Genomic DNA, 25489 nt, shown 5'->3' with positions numbered 1-25489 from the left:
TGATCACACGTTGACAAGTGGCAGATTTCTTGTAGCAAGTTCCATGATAAAAGGCCTCCCCTGTGACCTTAAAAATAACTATTCATTAGAGCTGTACTCCCACACTCATATGACATTGTGCTTAGAAGAATAGAATGGTCCTTTCTTTTTTTTTTACCATACATATTCCCAAAAGGTTGACAGCGACAGGCAAGTTATTTTAGATGTAGTATGGGTACTATCAATTGGAAGATATTGCTGTGGTGAAAAATATTTCCTATCCACTTGCCATTACTACAAAGCCTGCTTTTAAACATGTGCTCAGACACATAATTAAATGCTCATCTTTTTTGTTCATACTTCACTTTTTTTAAATCACATCCTCAATGTAGCAAACCATGTGGTTTGGGTATATACTGTACAGCATTTAAGAAAAATCCTAACAAATGATTGTTTAGGATAGAAACTGGACATGAATGTTAGTGGATACCCACAGGGGGGCTATGTGTACACTGTATGTGAATTAGATGTCCTTGATACACATGTTTGACAGGAAATGTAGGACTGAGTGGAAGGAGTGGAAGTAAGCCTAAGTCAGGGTTCAGTTTCTATTTGGCTATGAAGTATTTGTTTGCAATGACCGTTGCTATTCTTTGTAACAAAGTATCAGTTGACCCAAAGTCCATTACAAAAACGTAATAAATGAGGCTGTAGCCGATACTGCATTGTCTCGCCTCACCAGAGAACGTTATTCAAATCTACACAGAATATTGTCACTTGTGATTGTTTCTCCGTTAGATGATGCACTCAGGTGCACTCAAAGTTTCCTGACAGCTAAAACATATTATTTTTTTGACCTGAACATTTTGTTTGTTCTGGGATTGTTAATTTCTAGGTTGCAGGGAGGTTCTGAAAATGTTTTACTCTGGTCCTCTGAAAGTTTTCTTGTAAGTGTTACGCTCTAATAATGGAAATGATAGGTTATTTGAAGGTAATTAAATAACATTGAGAACATAGAATAAAAATGGTCTTCTTCTATAGAAATAGCTCATGCCTCGTGCTAAAGAGTAGAAAGCAGATTCAGTTAACGTTCCTATCGGTCCTAGACTATGGCGACATCCTCTATATGAACGCAACTACCACTTCATTAATTAAAGCTGTCAGATGCAGTTTGTCGTACTCGTTGGCGACAGTTTTAGTACTCATTACTGCATTCTCTACCAGAAAGTTGGTTGACCCTCTTTGAACTCACACTGTACCTAACATCATTACTACACTCTTAGGGGGGGAAAGGTGCTATCTAGAACCTAAAAGGGTTCTTCAGCTGTCTCCACAGAAGAACCATTTGAAGAAGCCTTTTTGGTTCCAGGTAGAACAATTTTGAATTCCATGTAGAAATCTTTACACTTAAGGTTCCACATGAAACCCAAAATAGTACAACCTGGTACCAAAAAGGGTTCTAACTCGAACCAAAAATTGTTCTCCTATGGGGACAGCTGCAGGAACACTTTTTGGAACACTTTTTGTGCTGAGCGATTAGTGCTTTTTGAGGTCGGTTCCATTTCTGTTTGATCATTTCTTTTAATTACACGAATGCATTATGTGGGTTGAATGCTGTAACAACACAGAACAAAACAATTAATACAAGTCACATGATGATAGTGAATGCCCATTACTGCCCATTAACCATCATTTATTGACTTTTATAAAATATTTCAGCTGTTGTATATATTAGATCTGTTTAATTTGATGACATTGTTAGTTCATTCCAAGTCATCATCTCCATAGAGCTGCTGCCTACGCTGTCTGACAAAATCCCTATTTTCGTAGTTCTTCAAAGTAAATAAGGCAAAACCTAGTCAGTTGTACAACTGAATGCATTCAACTGAAATGTGTTGTCCGCATTTAACCCAACCCCTCTGTATCATAGAGGTGCGGGGGGCTGCCATAATTGACATCCACGTATTCAGCGTCCAGTGGGTTAACTGCCTTGCTCAGGGGCATAACAGATTTTTACCGTGTCAGCTCAGGGATTCAATCCAGCAACCTTTCGGTTACTGGCACAGTGCTCTAACCGCTACATACTTTTATGACTGCTGAATACCAACTATCAATCACTTAGATCATGTATTTTCAGGTAACGATATCTCATGAAGCAACTGCTCTTTATGCCTCTCATTCTTGCATTCTCATCTTCTGTCTCTTCTCTTGCTCTTCGGGTCTTCCCCACACTATCCTAACATAGCAGGCAGGCATAGGCCTCCCGAGTAGCGCAGTTGTCTGGGGCACTGCATTGCAGTTGTTAGCTGTGCCACTAGAGATCCAGGCTCTGTTGCAGCTGGCTGCGACCGGGAGAGCCATGGGGTGGCGCACAATTGACCCAGCATCATCTGGGTTAGGGGAGGGTTTGGCCGGCAGGGATGTCCTTGCCCCATTGCGCTCTAGTGACTCCTGTGGCGGGCCGGGCGCATGCACGCTGACACGGTTGCCAGGTGTACTGTGTTTCCTCTGATACATTGATGTGGCTGGCTTCTGGGTTAAGCGGGCATTGTGTCAAGAAGCAGTGTCATTGGTTGGGTCGTGTTTTGGAGGATGCATGGCTATCATCCTTCACCTCTCCCGAGTCCGTAGTTGCATCGATGAGACAAGACTGTAACTACCAATTGGATACCACAAACAGAGGTAAATGTAAAAAAAATACAAATAAATAATAATAAATCAAACATAGCAGGCATAAAAGAAACCCACAGACCTCACAATGGATTATGGTCATTGCAGTGAATTACCACATTTTCTGCACTAAACTATGTAGAATATTTTTGGCCTGTTGGAAACTACAACTCCCTACTACATTGCACAGTTCGGGAGCGGAATAAGTGGAATTGTATCAAATATATGGTTTCCTTGTGTTTGATGCCATTCCATTTGCTCTCCAGCCATTATTATGACCCGTTCTCCCCTCAGCAGTCTCCACTGCATTAGGTCAATTCAGAAACAGATTGAGGACGTTATTACTGATTTATGTGTTTGTTTTTTATGACCGTTGTTTTTCTTTCTACTTGCATTTTGTATTTTTTTTTTGATTTGTGCATTTTAAGTAATTTCTGTTCTTCAGGGCTTATCTGTAAAAGAGACCAGGGTCTCAATATGACGTCCTGATAAAGTAAAGGTCCTATAAACAGCATCTGTTTTGGTTAGTTTATTAGGATTCACATTAGCTACAGCACATGCAGCAGCTACTTGTCCTGGGGTCCACATAAAACATACAAATACATAGTATTTGTATAGACAAGAACAATATAAGACATTACATTGAATTCAAAATGCAAAATACAAATAAAGAGTTATACAGTTGAAGTCGGAGGTTTACATACACTTAGGTTCGATCCTGGCTGTAACCATGAAAGACAACTTAACATAAAGACCTACAGTTGAAGTCGGAGGTTTACATACACTTAGGTTCGATCCTGACTGGAACCATGAAAGACAACTTAACATAAAGACCTACAGTTGAAGTCGGAGGTTTACATACACTTCGGTTCGATCCTGGCTGTAACCATGAAAGACAACTTAACATAAAGACCTACAGTTGAAATCGGAAGTTTACATACACTTAGTTTGGAGTAATTAAAACTAGTTTTTTAACCAGTCCACAAATGTCTTGTTAACCTCTCTGAACCACCCATACCGGATCCGGGATAATTGTCATCAGCAACGCTGAATAGCATAGCGCCACAGTCAAATAATATTACTATATTCATATTCATGAAATCACAAGTGCAATATTGCAAAACACAGTTTAGCCTTTTGTTAATCCACCTGAAATGATGCTTTACAGCGAAAGCAATACAAGCTTTTGTGTAAGTTTATCGATCGCTCTACAAAACAATAAGTACATTGCGCAACAGGTAACTTGGTCACGAAAATCAGAAAAGCAATCAAATTAATCGTTTACCTTTGATGATCTTCGGATGTTTTCACTCACGAGACTCCCAGTTCGACAAAAAATGTTCCTTTTGTTCCATAAATACATTTTTTATACCCAAATACCTCCGTTAGTTTGGTGCGTTATGCCCAGGAATCCACCGGAAAGAGCGGTCACGACAACGCAGACAAAAGTTCCAAATTATATCCATAATGTCCACAGAAACATGTCAGACGTTTTTTTATAATCAATCCTCAGGGTGTTTTTCAAATATCTATTCGATAATACACCGCTCAAAAAAATAAAGGGAACACTTAAACAACACAATGTAACTCCAAGTCAATCACACTTCTGTGAAATCAAAATGTCCACTTCGGAAGCAAACACTGATTGACAATACATTTCACATCCTGTTGTGCAAATGGAATATACAACAGGTGGAAATGATAGGCAATTAGCAAGACACCCCCAATAAAGGAGTGGTTCTGCAGGTGGTGAGCACAGACCACTTCTCAGTTCCTATGCTTTCTAGCTGATGTTTTGGTCACTTTTCAATGCTCGCGGTGCTTTCACTCTAGTGGTAGCATGAGACGGAGTCTACAACCCACACAAGTGGCTCAGGTAGAGCAGCTCATCCAGGATTGGACATCAATGCGAGCTGTGGCAAGAAGGTTTGCTGTGTCTGTCAGCGTAGTGTCCAGAGCATGGAGGCGCTACCAGGAGACAGGCCAGTACATCAGGAGACGTGGAGGAGGCCGTAGGAGGGCAACAACCCAGCAGCAGGACCGCTACCTCCGCCTTTGTGCAAGGAGAAGCAGGAGGAGCACTGCCAGAGCCCTGCAAAATGACCTCCAGCAGGCCACAAATGTGAATTTGTCTGCTCAAACGGTCAGAAACAGACTCCATGGGGATGGTATGAGGGCCCGATGTCCACAAGTGGGGTGTGCTTACAGCCCAACACCGTGCAGGATGTTTGTCATTTGCCAGAGAACACCAAGATTGGCAAATTCGCCACTGGTGCCCTGTGCTCTTCACAGATGAAAGCAGGTTCACACTGAGCATGTGATAGACGTGACAGAGTCTGGAGACACCATGGAGAATGTTCTGCTGCCTGCAAACATCCTCCAGCATGACCGGTTTGGCGGTGGGTCAATCATGGTGTGGGGTGGCATTTCTTTGGGGGGCCGCACAGCCCTCCATGTGCTCGCCAGAGGTAGCCTGACTGCCATTAGGTACCGAGATGAGATCCTCAGACCCCTTGTGAGACCATATGCTGGTGCGGTTGGCCCTGGGTTCCTCCTAATGCAAGACAATGCTAGACCTCATGTGGCTGGAGTGTGTCAGCAGTTCCTGCAAGAGGAAGGCATTGATGCTATGGACTGGCCCGCCGTTCCCCAGACCTGAATCCAATTGAGCACATCTGGGACATCATGTCTCACTCCACCCACCAAAGCCACGTTGCACCACAGACTGTCCAGGAGTTGGCGGATGCTTTAGTCCAGGTCTGGGAGGAGATCCCTCAGGAGACCATCCGCCACCTCATCAGGAGCATGCCCAGGCATTGTAGGGAGGTCATACAGACACGTGAGCCTCATTTTGACTTGTTTTAAGGACATTACATCAAAGTTGGATCAGCCTGTAGTGTGGTTTTCCACTTTAATTTTGAGTGTGACTCCAAATCCAGACCTCCATTGGTTGATAAATTCCATTGATAATTTTTGTGTGATTTTGATGTCAGCACATTCAACTATGTAAAGAAAAAAACTATTTAATAAGAATATTTTATTCATTCAGTTATTTTAGTGTTCCCTTTATTTTTTTGAGCAGTGTAATATGGCCGGGGTTCGAGGCTACCGACATTAGCTAAATTAGCTAGTCAGTATATGATTTAGCTTATGCTAAGCACTGCTGATCCTGGTGCTAGATTAATGTTATCTGAATTTTATAGCCAGTGATGAGAAACAGATCCTTCTGCTGTAAACTAGCTGAGAAACTTTTTTGAGCAGTGTATATCAACTGGGACAGTTGGCTTTTCACTGTGATCGGGAGTAACAATTGCCGCCTTTCTCTTTTGCGCGCAATTCACTCTGAGAGCCCCCACCTATCCACTTAAGCAATGTGGTTGTTCACGCTCATTCTTCAAAATAAAAGCCTGAAACTATGTCTGAAGACTGTTGACACCTTGAGGAAGCGATAGGAAAAGGAATCTGATTGATATCCCTTTAAATGGAACAATGGGAGGCTAAGGAACATGGAGTTTTCAAAATAGAGGCCACTTCCTGGTTTGATTTTTCTCAGGGTTTTTCCTGCAATATCAGTTCTGTTATACTCACAGACAATATTTTGACAGTTTTGGACAGTTTTCTATCCTGATCTGTCAATTTTATGCATATTCTAGCATCTGGTCTTGAGAAATAGGCCGTTTACTTTGGGAACTTTATTTTTTCCTAACATAAAAATAGTGCCCTCTTGCTTCATGAGGTTAACAAACCATAGTTTTTGAAAGTCAGTTAGGACATCTACTTTGTGCATGACACAAGTAATTTTACCAACAATTATTTACAGACAGATTATGTCACTTATAATTCACTGTATCACAATTCCAGTGGGTCAGAAGTTTACATACACTAAGTTGACTGTGCCTATAAACAGCTTGGAAAATTCCAGAAAATTATGTCATGGCTTTAGAAGCTTCTCATAGGCTAATTGACATCATTTGAGTCAATTGGAAGTGTACCTGTGGATGTATTTCAGGCCATAGCTTCAAACTCAGTGCCTCTTTGCTTGACATCATGGGAAAATCTAAAGAAATCAGCCAAGACCTCAAATCAAATTTCATTGGTCTCATACACATATTTCACTGATGTTATTGTGAGTGTAGTGAAATGATTGTGTGATGGGATGTAGAGACAATATGGACAGTATATAGACTATGTAGTATATCTGAAGAATAGTATATGTACAGCAATAGTTAAACGGGATAGGCATTGACTAAAATACATTATATACAGGGGGGTAAAACGGTATGTAAACATTATTTAAAGAGACCAGTGCTCTATTAGGGCGAGGCGTCCCGTTAGCAGGACAACTTCCGGCTAAACTGGAGGGCGTGCAATTCAAATAAATATTCATACAAATTATAGATATTAAACATTTAGGTACATATAAGTGTCTTATATCGGTTGAAAGCTTAAATGCTTGTTAATCTAACTGCGCTGTCCAAATTACAGTAGCTATTTTAGCGAAAGCAAGCCATGCGATTGTTTGAGAACGACACCCCACATCAAAATATTTAAATAGCATTTAAATATTCACTTACTTTTTGAAAATCTTCCTATGATTTGTCATCCAAAGGGTCCCAGCTATAACATGTGTCATGTTGTTAGATAAAAATCCTTCTTTATATCCCAAAAAGTCTGTATAGTTGGCGCCATTGATTTGAGTAATCCACTCGTTCAACATGCAGAGAAAGGAATCCGAAAATCTACCCCTAAACTTTGTTTCAACAAGTCAAAATGCATTTCTATTTACTCCTCAGATACCCTAAAATGTAATCAAACTATAATATTTCTTACAAAAATAAGTATGTTCAATAGGAAACATTGCATTCTGTCTTCATGGCGCGCACAAACACACATTTCCAAGACTGTGTCCCTGTGCTAAAACTGATATTTCATCTTTGTTTTTGAAGTTACAAGCCTGAAACCTTGTACATAGACTGCTGACACCCTGTGGAAGCCATATGAATTGCATGCAGGGAAATAACTTGCCATTCTAAGATGATGGTCTCTCAAAAAAGAAGGTTGGTTTATCTTTGGATTTCCTCCTACCATATCTATTGTATTATATTCTCCTACATATATTTTTTTTTTTACATTTTTACAAACTTCAAGGTGTTTTCTTTCCAATGGTACCAATTATCAGCATATCCTGGCTTCAGGGCCTGAGCAGCAGCCAGTTTACTTTGGGCACATCATTCAGGCGGAAATTGAGAAAAAAAGGAGGCCTAGCCCTAAGAAGTTTTAAACTGACCAGTGTTCCACGACTATGTACTGTGGCAGCAGCCTCTGGTGCATGGTACAGTACCCGGGTGGCAGCCATCTACTGACTAAAGTTCAGGGCATGTACTGGGCGGGGGCCAGCTAGTGGTGACTATTTAACAGTCTGATGGCCTTGAGATAGAAGCTGATTTTCTGTCTCTCGGTCCCAGCTCTGATGCACCTGTACTGACCTTGCCTTCTGGATGGTAGCGGGGTGATCAGGTCATGGCTCGGGTGGCTGAGGTCGTTGATGATCTTCTTGGCCTTCCTGTGACACCGGATGCTTTAGATGTCCTGGAGGGCAGGCAGTGTGCCCCCGGTGATGGGTTGGGCAGACGGTGCAGTTGCCGTACCAGGTGATGATACAGCCCGACAGGATGCTTTTAATGGTGCATCTGTAAAGATTTGTGAGGGTCTTATGGGCCAAGCGAGGCGCTGGTAAGAGGCGCTGTTGCAGATTTCTTCACCACACTGTCTGTGTGGGTGGACCATTTCAGAGATTCAGTGATGTGGATGGGGCTCGGTACCTCTGCTTTCTCCTGATGTCCACGATCAGCTCATTAATTTTGTTGAAATTGAGGGAGAGGTTATTTTCTTGACACCACTCCGCAATGGCCCTCACCTCCTCCCTGTAGGCTGTCTCGTCATTGTTGGTAATCAGGCCTACCATTGCGGTGTCATCTACAAACTTGATGATTGAGTTGGAGACGTGTGTGGCCACGCAGTCATGGGTGAACAGGGAGTACAGGAGGGGGCTGAGTATGCAACCTTTTTCGGGGCCCTGTGTTGATGATCAGTATAATGGAGGTGTTGCTGCCTACCTTCTCCACCTGAGGACAACCCTTCCAGAAGACCAGGACCCAGTTGCACAGGGTGGATTTCAGGGTGTTGCTGTTGCCCGTGGATCTATTGGGGTGGTATGCAAATTGCAGTGGGTCTAGGGTATTGGGTAAGGTAGAGGTGATATGATCCTTAACTTCTTCGATATAAGGGGCGCTCTTTTAATTTTTGGATAAAAAAACGTTCCCGTTTTAAACAAGATATTTTGTTATGTAAAGATGCTCGACTATGCATATAATTGACAGCTTTGGAAAGAAAACACTCTAACGTTTCCAAAACTGCAACGATATTATCTGTGAGTGCCACAAAACTGATGCTACAGGCGAAACCAAGATGAAATTTCAAACAGGAAATGGCCCAGATTTTGAAGGCGCTGTGTTCCAATGTCTCCTTATATCGCTGTGAATGCGCCAGGAATGAGCCTACACTTTCTGACGTTTGTGACGTATTTGTAGGCATATCATTGGAAGATTGACCATAAGAGACTACATTTACCTGGTGCCCGCTTGGTGTCCTCCGTCGAAATTATTGCGTAATCTCCAGCTGCGTGCATTTTTCCATTTGCTTCAGAGGAGAAACCCAACTGCCACGAATTATTTATCATCGAATAGATATGTGAAAAACACCTTGAGGATTGATTCTAAACCACGTTTGCCATGTTTCTGTCGATATTATGGAGTTAATTTGGAAAAAAATTTGGCGTTGTAATGACTGAATTTTATTTTTTTTTCTTAGCCAAACGTGATGAACAAAACGGAGTGATTTCTCCTACACACATAATATTTTTGGAAAAACTGAACATTTGCTATCTAACTGAGAGTCTCCTCATTGAAAACATCCAAAGTTCTTCAAAGGTAAATTATTTTATTTGAATGCTTTTCTTGTTTTTGTGAAAATGTTGCCTGCTGAATGCTAGGCTTAATGCTATGCTAGCTATCAATACTCTTACACAAATGCTTGTGTAGCTATGGTTGAAAAGCATATTTTGAAAATCTGAGATGACAGTGTTGTTAACAAAAGGCTAAGCTTGTGAGCCAATATATTTATTTCATTTCATTTGCGATTTTCATGAATAGTTAACGTTGCGTTATGGTAATGAGCTTGAGGCTATGATTACGCTCCCGGATACGGGATTGCTTGACGCTAGAGGTTAACTAGCCTCTCAAAGCACTTCATGATTCCAGAAGTGAGTGCTACGGGGTGATAGTCACTTAGTTCAGTTACCTTCACTTTCTTGGGTACAGGCACAATAGTGGACATCTTCAAGCAAGTTGGGATAACAGACTGGGATAAGAAGAGTTTAAACACTCCTGCCAGTTGGTCTGCGCATGTTCTGAGGACGCGGCTAGGGATGCCGTCTGGCCCGGAACCCTTGCAAGGGTTAACAAGCTTAAATGTCTTACTCGCAACAGCCACAGAGAATGAAAGCTCACAGTCCATGGGAGCGGTGGTGGCCCTTGTTGGTGGCAATGTGTTTCCCTCGAAGCGGGACGTGGCTGGTTTTCTCTTTATAATCGGTGATTGTCTGGAGTCCCTGCCACATACTTCTCGTGTCTGAGCCGTTAAATTGCAAATCCACTTTGTCTCTTTACTGACATTTTTCCTGTTTGATTGCCTTATGGAGGGCGTAACTGGACTGTTTGCAAAACTGGACTGTTTGCACCATATTCAAAGTCACCTTGCCATGGTTAAATGTGGTGGTTTGAGCTTTCAGTTTTTCACGAATGCTGCCATCTATGTATGGTTATGGTTTGGATAGGTTTTAATTGTCACAGTGGGAACAACATCCCCTATAAACTTCCTGATAAACTCATTCACCGTGTCAGTGTATAAGTCCATGTTATTCTCAGAGGCTACCCGGAACATATCCCAGTCCACGTGATCAAAACAATCTTAATGCATGGATTCCGATTGGTCAGACCTGCGTTGAATAGTCCTTACCACGGCTTCTTCTTGTTTGAGTTTCTGCCAATAGGAAGGGAGGAGCAAAATGGTCGAGAGCTTTTGAAGCGCGAGTGGCGCAGGCGATGTGTTTATTAAAACTTTGGTAAATTTTTCCTCAGATTTGCTTCATTAAAGTACCCAGCTACAATAAATGAGGCCTCGGGATATGCAGTCTCCAGTGTTGTTCCTTGAGAGCTGTCACAATATCGACTTTAGGGAGAATATACACGGCTGTGACGATAACTGAAGACAATTCTCTTGGGAAGTAATGTGGTCGGCATTTGATTGTGAGGTATACGTTCCTGTACATTACCACAATCACACCATGAGTAGTTGATCATGAAACATACACCTCCGCCTTTCTTTTTCCCGGTGTGTTCTTTATTCCTTTCTGCGTGACGTAGTGAGAACCCAGGTGACGGTATGGATGGGGACAGTATATCCGGAGAGAGCCATGATTTCGTTAAACAGAGTATGTTTACAGTCCTTGCTGTCTCTCTGGAAGGAGATCTTCGCCCTGAGCTCATCTACTTTATTGTCCATACTCAGAAGCGGTGGGTGGTAGGCACGCCTCCTGAGTCGGACTGAGAGTCCACTCCGAATACTTCTTCTCCTCCGGCGGCATCTTGGAGCAGTCTCTGGGATAAGTGGAATTGCCTTGGGGGGATACGAGGATCCAATTCAGTAAAGTCATATTTCTGGTTGAAATGCTGGTGAATTACCGCGGCTCTAATATCCAAGTTATTTTCGGCTGTATATAATAATGCAAAAGACGTTCTGAGCTAATAACGGAGATAACACACAAAAAATATACAATACTGCAAAGTTGCTTAGGAGCCATGAACTGGGTGACCATGTCTATCGGCGCCATCTTGCTACATTTAACATTACATTTAAGTCATTTAGCAGACGCTCTTATCCAGAGCGACTTACAAATTGGTGCATTCACCTTATGACATCCAGTAGAATAGACACTTTACAATAGTGCATCTAAATCTTAAAGGGGGGTGAGAAGGATTACTTATCCTATCCTAGGTATTCCTTAAAGAGGTGGGGTTTCAGGTGTCTCCGGAAGGTGGTGATTGACTCCGCTGTCCTGGCGTCGTGAGGGGTTTGTTCCACCATTGGGGGCCAGAGCAGCGAACAGTTTTGACTGGGCTGAGCGGGAACTGTACTTCCTCAGTGGTAGGGAGGCGAGCAGGCCAGAGGTGGATGAACGCAGTGCCCTTGTTTGGGTGTAGGGCCTGATCAGAGCCTGGAGGTACTGAGGTGCCGTTCCCCTCACAGCTCCGTAGGCAAGCACCATGGTCTTGTAGCAGATGCGAGCTTCAACTGGAAGCCAGTGGAGAGAGCGGAGGAGCGGGGTGACGTGAGAGAACTTGGGAAGGTTGAACACCAGACGGGCTGCGGCGTTCTGGATGAGTTGTAGGGGTTTAATGGCACAGGCAGGGAGCCCAGCCAACAGAGAGTTGCAATAGTCCAGACGGGAGATGACAAGTGCCTGGATGAGGACCTGCGCCGCTTCCTGTGTGAGGCAGGGTCGTACTCTGCGGATGTTGTAGAGCATGAACCTACAGGAACGGGCCACCGCCTTGATGTTAGTTGAGAACGACAGGGTGTTGTCCAGGATCACGCCAAGGTTCTTAGCACTCTGGGAGGAGGACACAATGGAGTTGTCAACCGTGATGGCGAGATCATGGAACGGGCAGTCCTTCCCCGGGAGGAAGAGCAGCTCCGTCTTGCCGAGGTTCAGCTTGAGGTGGTGATCCGTCATCCACACTGATATGTCTGCCAGACATGCAGAGATGCGATTCGCCACCTGGTCATCAGAAGGGGGAAAGGAGAAGATTAATTGTGTGTCGTCTGCATAGCAATGATAGGAGAGACCATGTGAGGTTATGACAGAGCCAAGTGACTTGGTGTATAGCGAGAATAGGAGAAGGCCTAGAACAGAGCCCTGGGGGACACCAGTGGTGAGAGCGCGTGGTGAGGAGACAGATTCTCGCCACGCCACCTGGTAGGAGCGACCTGTCAGGTAGGACGCAATCAAGCGTGGGCCGTGCCGGAGATGCCCAACTCGGAGAGGGTGGAGAGGAGGATCTGATGGTTCACAGTATCGAAGGCAGCCGATAGGTCTAGAAGGATGAGAGCAGAGGAGAGAGAGTTAGCTTTAGCGGTGCGGAGCGCCTCCGTGATACAGAGAAGAGCAGTCTCAGTTGAATGACTAGTCTTGAAACCTGACTGATTTGGATCAAGAAGGTCATTCAGAGAGAGATAGCGGGAGAGCTGGCCAAGGACGGCACGTTCAAGAGTTTTGGAGAGAAAAGAAAGAAGGGATACTGGTCTGTAGTTGTTGACATCGGAGGGATTGAGTGTAGGTTTTTTCAGAAGGGGTGCAACTCTCGCTCTCTTGAGGACGGAAGGGACGTAGCCAGCGGTCAGGGATGAGTTGATGAGCGAGGTGAGGTAGGGGAGAAGGTCTCCGGAAATGCTAGAATGTTCCCAGGACGTACTAAAGATATGACATTAAATAAAACCTAATCTGAACCTGCGTGGAATGTTCTGTGGAAGTACTGAAATTCACACCGAAGTAAATTGTTTCTTAATGTTCTCAGAACAATTTGAGAACATTACTTTAAATCAGGGCTGCCCAATTCCGGTCCTGTAGACAAATTCAGACCTGTGACACCATGTGAGTGCAATTAACTACCAGGTACCGGGATTGGGCAGCCTTGCTATAATTAGAACCATGAGGAATGGGTTAGAGTTAGTGGATATTTAGTTTAAATGTTATTGAAAGTTATTGAACATCTATTGACCATCTACAAATCATCTACTTGCAACTATCCAAATAAAGTGTTACTCAGTTTATTACCACCAGCCTATGCGATCACGTCACACCAGAGCTACATGTTCTTGTCATTCAATCTTCCCCACCAGTTCATTGATAATGATCTACACTATTTTCTATTCAGCAAGCAAGAGTGCTTCTTCTCTTTGAATGTTAGTTTTTTTTAATTGCTCAAAATAAGTGATCAAACTATAGGCCTATTGCTATTCCTGGTGCAAGAACAATATAGCAATAGAGAGGACAGGGAAAGAGAATAGCGAGGCCAGTAATTCCGATGGTGGAGATGCCAGAAGAAGGGAACAGTGAAGACCGAAATATATGCTAAATCATATAGGCCTATTAACCTAGCATTCATATGCCAGCATGTATATTTGGCCTAGGGTATGAACTATTACAGTGAATTTAGGCGACCACCTGTGCTATGCACAACATTTTGATTTCACCTTTTTTCTGTTTTTTTGTTGACAGGGAGTCATGCTGAGACCAAGGTCTCTTTTACAGATGAACCCTGTATACACATCAATACACTGTACACGTCAATATACACATCAATATTCAATCAAAACGTGGAAAGGAAAAAGCAATCATAGAAAAAAACATTATTCAGTAGAAAAGGTCCTCAATCTGCCTTTTGAATTCCCCTAGAGCCACCAATTGGATTCTTGGAGATTATTTCACAAGGTGCAAAAAAAATGTTTTTTTGGTTGAGTAAAAGTCACCCAGTAAAACACTACTTGAGTAAAAGTCTAAAAGTATTTGGTTTTAAATGTACTTAAGTATCAAAAGTAAAAGTATAAATAATTTAAAATGTCTTATAATATTAAGCAAACTAGACAACATGATTTTCTTGTTTTTTACATTTACGGATAGCCAGGGGCGGCCCAGTTCAACACATTTGTGTTTAGTGAGTCTGCCAGATCAGAGGCAGTAGGGATGACCAGGGATGTTCTCTTGAATTAGACCATTTTCATGTCCTGCTAAGCATTCAAAATGTAACAAGTACTTTTGGGTATCAGGGAAAATGTAAGGAGTAAAAAGTACATTATTATCTTTAGGAATGTAGTGGAGTAAAAGTAGTAAAAATATAAATAGTAATGTAAAGTACAGATATCCCAAAAAACTACTTAAAAGTATTTTTACTTAAATACTTTGCACCACTGGGGAAAGCTACATTTTCCCTAAAGTAAACTGAATTAAATAGCCAAAAGTGTATAGCCTAATTTGCCTACTCTTGTTTATACAAAAATTATAGGCCCAGCCAGGGCCTATAACAATACTTCAAAATATAATCATGGGAAAACATTGTATAGAAAGCAAATGGCTATTGCTGTAAAGAGAAGTCAATGAAAATACTGTAATCTGTCTTTTAGTTATTAAAATTCTCAATTTAATTGAGTGAACAACAGTATAGCCTATCTTATTGGCACCAGCGGAGTGCATCGGCCATTTCCCCGGTGAGTGTGCACTGTGTATACTCTTTATCGTTGATGGGTCAATGCAACTAGAAGTTTGTATTTGGACAATCATTTCCTCCTCCAGTTTAGATGGACCTCATGTACTATTTGCGTCTCCCCTTCTTGTTGGCTTTTATACAGACAACATTGTTTTTATTGATATGTTTGACAATATCAGCAAAGTAGGCTACCTGCAATTTGTCGTCTTAAACAAGATTCGGCTAATGCCTCCAGTCATATAAAGTGTAGTAGAATTGCATGATAGTTGTTTATGAAAAGCCAAAAAGAATCCACTGCAAAGAAAGAAGAAATGTAGGCAACATGATATAGCCTATAGCCTAGGCCTACTCTAAGCTATAAGTGCTCAGCTATGCATTGAACTGTCTTTTTTGCAAACAGTGATTATTATTCTAAATTATGACTAAGCAATCCACTCATCACATTACAAATAGTAGGCTCTTACATAAGTCTGCAAATGCGAGGATGCATGGGATGCTTTATTATAAAAGGTGCATTTTCATAATAAAAGTGCATTTTTATAGTGAAAATGTGCTTCCTCAAACTTGAAACTCACATGCTGCCTATGATCCCGTGCCTTTATCACAGTCAACAACACACATATATATTTTATAGTAGGAATAGCCATATAATTTAATGAAAAAGGATGAAAGAGAACATATATTTGACCTTGCTGACAAAAAAAAGCAAAGCCCCGGGAACTATGATTTCATAATCCGGCCCTATTGGTGTAAAAAGGCATTTTCAGTGGATGTAATCATGTGGGTTTTGGAGGCGTGCTTTAGTGTGTGTGTCTCGTGTGTGTCTCGTGTGTGTGTGTGTGTGTGTGTGGTAACCACATGTTTGATTCCGTTCCATCAATTCCATTCCAGCCATTATAATGAGCCCATCCTTCTATAGCTCCTCCCACCAGCCTCCAATGGTACACAGTTATAGTCACTAACCCTTCTAGATAACTTGAAACAGTATTCCCAGGTATTGTGTCTGGAAGTATCCTAGACTAGCAAGCATGCTCGTCAACGTATTTTGCCGCTTAGCTACAGCCAGCCAGTGTGTGACTGTGGCAAAGTTGGTTTGACTTTGGATAGCCTACATGTGGGACTAGTTAGGGACCGTCAATTAATTACACTGTAAATGGGACTATATTTTCATGCTGCACACCTTTTACTTCTCTCCTTAAATGCTTTCAATGTTTGTGTAATCATTTCTAAAATCTATGGTTGGTTTGAGGGTTTTAAGTCATTGAATTGTGGAGTTATTTCACTTTAAAATATTGTACCATGTACATTGTGTCATTTACTGATGGTCCCTAACTAGGTATTGACATCGAATGTCCAACCAAATTGACCATGGGCATTACGATAGGTCGTGTGTAGCTGTGCTCAGAATACTTTGGTTCTGCCAGCTGTGGGCAGGATTGAAATAAACCAAACCCAAGGAAAACCCTTCATTACATGACATACAATTTTTTACTAATTATCTCACAAATCTCAGATTTGGATGAGACTGACTTTATAATCAAAATGATCCTATTTACACTTTGTAGTACATTTTGACATTGGAATACAATTTTCTAACTCATATCAATGCCACATAGGCTGTTTTCAAAAGGAGAAGTTACTTATTACGTTAAGTTGCTCTTTAACGTTAAAATGTTAAAAAATTAAAAAATGTATTGCTCACATACGCATGGTTAGCAGATGTTATTGCGAGTGTAACGAAATGCTTATGCTTCTAGATCCGACAGTGCAGCAGTATCTAACAGGTAATATCTAACAATTCCACAACAAAACCTAATATCTAACAAATTCCACAACAAAGCCTAATACACACAATCTAGTAAAGGAGTGGGATGAGAATATATAAGTATAAAATATATGGATGAGCTGTGACAGAGTAGCTAAAATGCAATAGATAGTAAAGAATAGATAGGATACAGCATACATTATATACACTACCATTCAAAAATTTGGGGTCACTTGAAATGTCCTTGTTTTTGAAAAAACATTTTTTTTTGTCCATTAAAATAACATCAAATTGATCAGAAATACAGTGTAGACATTGTTAATGTTGTAAATGACTATTGTAGCTGGAAACAGCTGATTTTTAATGGAATATTTACATAGGCATACAGAGGCCCATTATCAGCAACCATCACTCCTTTTGTGCTGCCATCCTGTTAGAAGGTAACAGATTATTTTATTACAATGGTTAAATTTTATTTTCATTGTGTTCAATGGTGTTATTTGCCCCCTAGTGGCGCTTTCTGGTACTTAGAGAGACGACGCAAACAGGAAGTACAGAATTTGTTTTGCACACAACGCTACGTTGCAGGTCTTTCAATGTAGTTATTTCTTGTCACGCTTCAGCCTTGGAAAAATATTTGTTTGTAAGTTTGATTCAAGCATTTAGATAATGATGATAATCTTGTTATTGATAGTTACTTACATATCAATGTTGGTTGCATTTACTCACAAATTGTAATGCCTTTAATGTATGTCGTTAGCTGTATTACTTTGCTCATGCGTCATGCAAACGAATTGTAAAATATACAATACTGTAGTTTTGTTACTGTTTCTAGTGTAATATGCTTTGTTATTCTACATAGATGTTTATACATTATTAGAGTAATGAAAGGAGCCAATTACCATATGGTTAACAATTAGCTATATGGTTTGGCATCATGCCAGATGCATGGTACCTTAGCGCATGCTTTGTATTTATGCAACTTCAAATGTTTAATGTACAGCTACAGTATGTCGGTGTGAATTGGACACTAAAGTATATTCTTCTCTGTATTTTGCAGTTTCACAACATAAACGTTTTCAATATATTCATTCAAGAAAAGTCACGCCTTGGGAGTTTTATTGAAGACTTAGTTGTTAGCTATCTGTCTAGTTTTGCATGGGAACGCAACTCAAGGGCAGAATAGTGAAAAAACATCATCACAGCGGGCTCAAGCACAAGAATAACTGCACACGGTGGTTATGTTTCTACGTTCATCAGCCAACAAAGCCTCTTATCCTAGGGAAGACCAGCAGTCTACGATGCAACAACCAGAGCCAGGTGTTCAACAGAGAGAGATGGAAGAGCCTCTTCAGCACATTGGGACCAAGTCTCAATCTACAAGATCAAGGTCATCAAAACAGTCAAGCAGATCCTCAACGGCGAGTTCTGCAGCCGTCAAAGCACGCGCCAAGGCAGACGCAGCGCGTGCACAAGTCCCCTATGCTGAGAAGGAAGCTTCTGTGATGAAGCAAAAAGCTGACCTCGAGGCAACTTTATATGTTCTCCAAGTTGAGAGAGCAGCTGCTGCTGCGTTGGCTGAAGCTGCAGCCTTTGAAGAAGCTGTAGGATCAGAACGCAGAGAGCTTCGCAAAGAACTAGACACAGGGACACAGTCCTTAAGTCCAGTCCAACGTACATGTGAGTATGTGCAACAACATGCTAGGCCCTACTTTGCTGAACTTCCATTTGAAGTGGAGAAACAAGAGGTTAGTGTTGACCCAGCTACATGCCATAATCAAGAAAATAGCAAACAACAGAACATGAGCAGAGACTCTCCGTTCAAAAGAAATGAACAGAAGCATGGTGGAAATGGAAAGCAAGCCCACTTCCAGTCACACACACACACACACAACTTCCCTGAGTCACAAGTGGCACCAGACCTCATCAAGTACCTCCTACGACGTGAGATGGTGAGTTCCGGACTCCTGAAGTTTGATGATCGCACTGAAAATTATTGGGCATGGAAAGCATCCTTTCTCAATGCGACCAGAGACTTGAATTTATCAGCCAGGGCAGAGTTAGATCTCATTACCAAGTGGCTAGGGGCAGAGTCATCTGAGCAAGCAAACAGAATTAGATCTGCTGTTGCGTTGAAAATATGGACAGGACTTAACATGGTCTGGCAACGACTAGAAGAGTGCTATGGTACACCCGAAGTGATCGAGAATGCACTGTTGAAGAAAATGTATGATTTTCCAAAACTGGCTAACAAAGACAATCACAAACTAAGAGAACTAGGTGACATTCTTCTCGAACTGGAGTGTGCTAAAGTAGAAGGGTACCTTCCAGGCCTCGCTTATCTGGACACATCTCGGGGGGTAAACCCTATTATAGAGAAACTTCCATTCAGTTTACAAGAAAAATGGATAGCACAGGGATCCAAATATAAGGAGGACTATCGGGTAGCATTCCCACCATTCTCGTTCTTCTCGAGATTCATCAGGAACCAGGCGAAAATTAGAAATGACCCCAGCTTCACCCTCTACACCTCAACTAACCAGGTGTCCATGAAAAGTGAGAAACCTGCCAGGTACAGCAACAAGACACCTGTGACTGTATACAAGACAGATGTGTCGTCTGAGGCCTCAGACCACCAAACCAAACCCAGTAAGACAAAGGTTGAAAACCCTGACCGTCACTGCCCAATACATAACAAGCCTCATCCTCTTAAAAAGTGTTGTGGGTTTAGATACAAAACTCTAGATGAGCGCAAATCATATCTCAAAGACAATGGCATTTGTTTCCGATGTTGTGGGTCAACTCAGCACTGAGCTAAAGACTGTAAGTTTTCAATCAAGTGCTCTGAGTGCGACAGCGACAGGCATCTTGCTGCTCTGCATCCAGGCCCAGCCCCTACAAATACAGACACCGCTACAGCAGAGACAGAGCATGGCGGAGAGCAAGGTGACGATGCTCTTCTATCTGTCACCTCAAAGTGTACAGAGATCTGTGGTGAGGCAGTCAATCCAAGATCATGTTCAAAAATATGCCTAGTCAAAGCTTATCCGGCTGGGAAAAGAGAGAAAGCTGTCAAAATGTATGTAGTGCTTGATGAACAGAGTAACAAATCTCTGGCCAAGACAGAGTTTTTCAGTCTCTTCAACATCAATGACAACTCTGCTCCATACACCATGAAGACGTGTTCTGGGGTAACAGAGACTTCAGGCAGGAGAGCCGTCAACTTCATGGTGGAGTCTATAGATGGACACATGCAGCTCACTCTCCCTACTCTGATAGAGTGTGATACGATGCCAGACGATAGGATGGAGATTCCCTCCCCCGACATTGCGTATCATCATCCCCATCTGCAACCAGTTATGGACAGAATTCCAGCTGTGGACCCAGACGCTCCCATCCTCCTGCTCTTAGGACGAGACATCTTAAGGGTACACAAGGTACGAGAGCAAATCAATGGGCCCCACGACACTCCTTCTGCACAGCGACTCGACCTCGGGTGGGTCATTGTGGGTGAGGTCTGTCTGGGAACGGCTCACCGACCAGCCAATGTTAACGTGTTCAGGACAAACATACTTCAAAATGGTCGCACATCCTATCTGAGCCCTTGCCCTGACATCATCCAGGTAAAAGAGAACTACAACAGCGTAGCTCAGAAACACATATCTCCCTCTACAGTGTACTCGAGAGATCCAAGCACAACTGTGAACACAGACAGCCTGGGATGTTCCGTGTTCGACGAAACACAAGACGATGATAAACCAGCACCATCAGTGGAGGACAAAGCCTTCTTGGACATTATGGACAAACAGGTTTTCCAGGATGATGGAAACAACTGGGTGGCTCCATTACCCTTTCGCCCCACTAGACGGCGCCTTCCTAATAACAGGGAGCAGGCCATGAACCGTCTCACATCACTTCGCAGGACTTTAGACAAAAAGCCTGACATGAAGCGTCATTTTATTGACTTCATGCAAAAGATGCTGGATAACGACCAAGCCGAACTTCACAGCCACTAGAGGGAGACAAAGAACGTTGGTATCTGCCCATATTTGGTGTTTACCATCCACAAAAGCCTGAAGAAATACGAGTAGTATTTGACTCCAGTGCGAAGTGTCAAGGCGTGTCACTTAACGATGTTCTGCTCAGTGGTCCAGACTTAAACAACACACTCTTGGGTGTCCTAATGCGTTTCCGCAAGGATTGCATTGCACTAACAGCAGATGTGCAACAAATGTTTTACTGTTTTGGTGTACGTGAGGATCACAGAGATTACTTAAGGTTTCTCTGGTATGAAGACAACAACCCAGATAGAAACATAACTGAGTACAGGATGAAAGTGCATGTATTTGGGAACAGCCCTTCACCAGCCGTAGCCATCTACTGCATGAGACGAGCAGCGCTACAGAGTGAGAAGGAACACGGGTCAGAACCCAAGCAATATGTAGTGAGGAACTTCTACGTCGATGATGGTCTGACATCAGTAGCTACTACAGAAGAAGCTGTCAACATTCTAAGAAAAACACAAGCAATGTTGGCGGAGTCCAACATGAAACTACACAAGATTGCATCCAATAGCAAAACAGTTATGGAAGCCTTCCCTATGGAGGACCGTGCGAAAGACTTAAAAGATCTGGACCTAGGAGTGGATCCTCTCCCCTTTCAACGGAGTCTGGGACTTTCCTGGAACCTGGAAACAGACAGCTTCTCATTCCAGGTGTCCCACAATGAGAAGCCTTTTACGCGGAGAGGCATCCTGTCCACAGTGAATAGTCTTTATGACCCCCTTGGGTTCGTGGCTCCAATAACAATGCAAGGTAAAGCCTTAATCAGAGAACTCTCTTCTGATCAGAGTGAGTGGGATGCCCCTCTTCCCACAGAAAAAGAAGAGGAATGGAAAATGTGGAAGGAATCTTTGATGGAGTCGGAACATATGAATATTCAGCGGACCTACATCCCAGTCTCCTTGTCTACCACTCAAAGAAGAGAGCTACACATCTTCTCGGATGCCTCTACAGTAGCCATAGGAGCGGTAGCCTACCTGAGAGTTATTGACTCGGAAGGTCAATGCCATGTTGGATTTGTCATGGGGAAATCAAAATTGGCCCCTCGTCCAGCCCACACTATCCCACGCCTAGAACTGTGTGCGGCTTTGCTAGCTGTTGAGATGTATGAACTGATCAAAGACGAAATTGACATTGATATACATGCAGCCAAGTTCTACACAGACAGTAAGATAGTTCTCCACATCCACAATGTCACCAAAAGATTCTATGTTTATGTTGCCAATAGGATAACTCGCATCAGGAAGTCAACCCATCCAGATCAGTGGTGCTATATAAACACTGACAGCAATCCAGCAGACCATGCAACCAGGCCCATACTTGCTGCGCTCTTAAAACACACTAGTTGGTTCTCGGGTCCACCGTTCCTGACACAGACAAACTCGAGTAAGCCTGAGAACATCAATTTTGACCTTGTAGAGCCTCACACAGATGCAGAGATTCGACCAGATGTCACTGTCTTTGCCTCTAAAGTTTCTGGAGCTCAACTCGGCTCTCATCGCTTTGAGAGGTTCTCAAGCTGGAAAACGCTCAATCGAGCCACAGCACGACTCATTCATGTTGCAAGATCCTTCCATGAAGGTGCAGACAACACCAGCTGCAGAGGCTGGCATGACTGTAATAAACCATGCGGTACAAGTGAGTTGTCACAAGCCAAAACAGCAATCATTCACTGTGCAACATGAAGCCTTCAGAGAGGAATTCAAATGCATTGAAAAAGGAAAAGAGTTCCCAAAGCAAAGTACACTCAAAAAGCTGAACCCAGTGATTGATGAGGATGGGTTGCTGAGGGTGGGAGGCCGCTTATCCTCCGCCGACATGTTACAAGACGAAAAACATCCTCTCATCATCCCACGGACACATCATGTGCCACTCTGCTGGTAAGACATTATCACGAGCAAGTGGCTCACCAAGGCCGTCAATTTTAAGGTTTGGAGCTATTCGAGCAGCAGGCTTCTGGATTTATTGGGAGCAAACGTCTGGTCTCTGGTATCATTCACAAGTGTGTCACCTGCCGCAAGGTTAGAGGGAGGTTAGTTGACCAAAAAATGGCTGACTTGCCTGCAGACAGACTCACATCTGAACCACCATTCACCAGCGTTGGACTTGATGTGTTTGGACCATGGAATGTCATAACTCGTCGCACTAGAGGTGGTAGTGCAGACTCCAAGCGCTGGGTGGTGCTCTTTACATGTATGTCTACTAGAGCAGTCCATATCGAGCTTATCGAATCCATGTCCACATCCAGCTTAATCAACGCGCTGAGGCGTTTTTTCACTATCCGTGGTCCAGCAAAAGTGCTACGGTCTGATCGAGGTACAAACTTTATAGGTGCCTGCAGGGAACTGGGTATCGACACAAATGACTCAGAACTGACTAAATACCTCTCAGATAAGGGATGTACTTGGATATTTAATCCTCCACACTCGTCTCATATGGGTGGTTCTTGGGAGAGACTCATTGGGGTTGCCAGACGTATTCTTGATGCTATGCTGTTTCAGACGGGCTCCACTCGTCTCACACATGAGGTCTTGAGCACTCTTATGTCTGAAGTTATGGCAATAATCAATGCGAGACCCTTAGTGTCAGTATCAACCGACCCTGACATGCCTACCATTCTCACACCCTCAATGTTACTTACACAAAAGACCAGCGCTACCTCAGCCCCTTCTGGATACTTCAGCATGAACGGCCTTCATGGAAAACAGTGGAAGCAAGTCCAGTATCTCGCTGACACATTTTGGAAAAGGTAGAGACAGGAGTACCTGACAACGCTGCAGAGATGCAGAAAATGGACAGCAGAAAAGCCAAATGTAAAAGTGGGAGATGTTGTCTTATTGAAAGACAGTCAGGCACACAGAAATGACTGGCCAGTCGGGCTTGTGGTAAAAACCTTTCCCAGTACTGACAAAAAGGTTAGGAAAGTGGAACTAAAAATTGTCAAGCAAGGAGCTGCTAAGGTGTTTCTGAGACCAATCTCAGAGGTTGTTGTTCTTCTTTCTGAAGCATCCTAGAGACAAAAGATAAAAATAGAAAGGACATTATTTGTTTCTTGATATGTTTTATTTCATAGTGGTACAATCTCATTATACCAGGCGGGGAGTGTGCTGCCATCCTGTTAGAAGGTAACAGATTATTTTATTACAATGGTTAAATTGGATTTTCATTGTGTTCAATGGTGTTATCTGCCCCCTAGTGGCGCTTTCTGGTACGTAGAGAGACGACGCAAACAGGAAGTACAGAATTTGTTTTGCACGCATAGAGCAGCTACAAACAACGCTACGTTGCAGGTCTTTCAATGTAGTTATTTCTTGTCACGCTTCAGCCTTGGAAAAATATTTGTTTGTAAGTTTGATTCAAGCATTTAGCTAATGATGATAATCTTGTTATTGATAGTTGCTTACATATCAATGTTGGTTGCATTTACTCACAAATTGTAATGCCTTTAATGTATGTCGTTAGCTGTATTACTTTGCTCATGCGTCATGCAAACGAATTGTAAAATATACAATACTGTAGTTTTGTTACTGTTTCTAGTGTAATATGCTTTGTTATTCTACATAGATGGTTATACATTATTAGAGTAATGAAAGGAGCCAATTACCATATGGTTAACAATTAGCTATATGGTTTGGCATCATGCCAGATGCATGGTACCTTAGCGCGTGATTTGTATTTATGCAACTTCAAATGTTTAATGTACAGCTACAGTATGTCGGTGTGAATTGAACACTAAAGTATATTATTTTCTGTATTTTGCAGTTTCACAACATAAACGTTTTCAATATATTCATTCAAGAAAAGTCACGCCTTGGGAGTTTTATTGAAGACTTAGTTGTTAGCTATCTGTCTAGTTTTGCATGGGAATGCAACTCAAGGGCAGAATACCTTTGTTCCAATGGCACGTTGTGTTAGCTAATCCAAGTTTATCATTTTAAAAGGCTAATTGATCATTAGAAAACCATTTTGCAATTATGTTAGCACAGCTGAAAACTGTTGTTCTGATTAAAGAAGCAATACAACTGGCTTTCTTTAGACTAGTTGAGTATCTGGAGCATCAGCATGTGTGGGTTCGATTACAGGCTCAAAGTGGCCAGAACCAAAGAACTTTCTTCTGAAACTCGTCAGTATATTCTTGTTCTGAGAAAGGAAGGCTATTCCGAGCAAGAAATTGCCAAAAAAACTGAATATCTCATTCAACGCTGTGAAATACTCCCTTCACAGAACAGTGCAAACTGGCTCTAACCAGAATAGAAAGAGGAGTGGGAGGCCCCGGTGCACAACTGAGCAAGAGGACAAGCACATTAGAGTGTCTAGTTCGAGAAACTGACGCCTCACAGTTTGCATAAAGTCCAGTGAAGTTCCTTGATGGCCGTCTTGGTATCGCTTGCCGGAGGGTATACACGGCTGTGACAATAACCGAGGAGAGTTCTCTTGGGAGATAATACGGTCGGCATATGATTGTGAGGAATTCTAGGTCAGATGAACAAAAGGACTTGAGTTCCTGTATGTTGTTACAATTACACCATGAGTCGTTAATCATGAAACATACACCCCCACCCTTCTTCTTACCGGAGAGATGGTTATTCCTTTTGGCGCAATGCACTGAAAATCCTGTTGACTGTATGGAC

General features: G+C 42.5%; 1 pseudogene; it reads left to right on the top strand.

The window, feature by feature from the left end:
• The first annotated feature begins 22863 nt into the window (after positions 1 to 22863).
• On the top strand, positions 22864 to 24130 carry LOC127914006 (uncharacterized; annotated as a pseudogene).
• Positions 24131 to 25489: the final 1359 nt, after the last annotated feature.

The sequence above is a fragment of the Oncorhynchus keta genome, chromosome 30 (assembly GCF_023373465.1).
Source record: "Oncorhynchus keta strain PuntledgeMale-10-30-2019 chromosome 30, Oket_V2, whole genome shotgun sequence".
Taxonomy (NCBI): Eukaryota; Metazoa; Chordata; class Actinopteri; order Salmoniformes; family Salmonidae; genus Oncorhynchus; species Oncorhynchus keta.
This window is presented reverse-complemented; position numbering and strand designations above follow the sequence as displayed.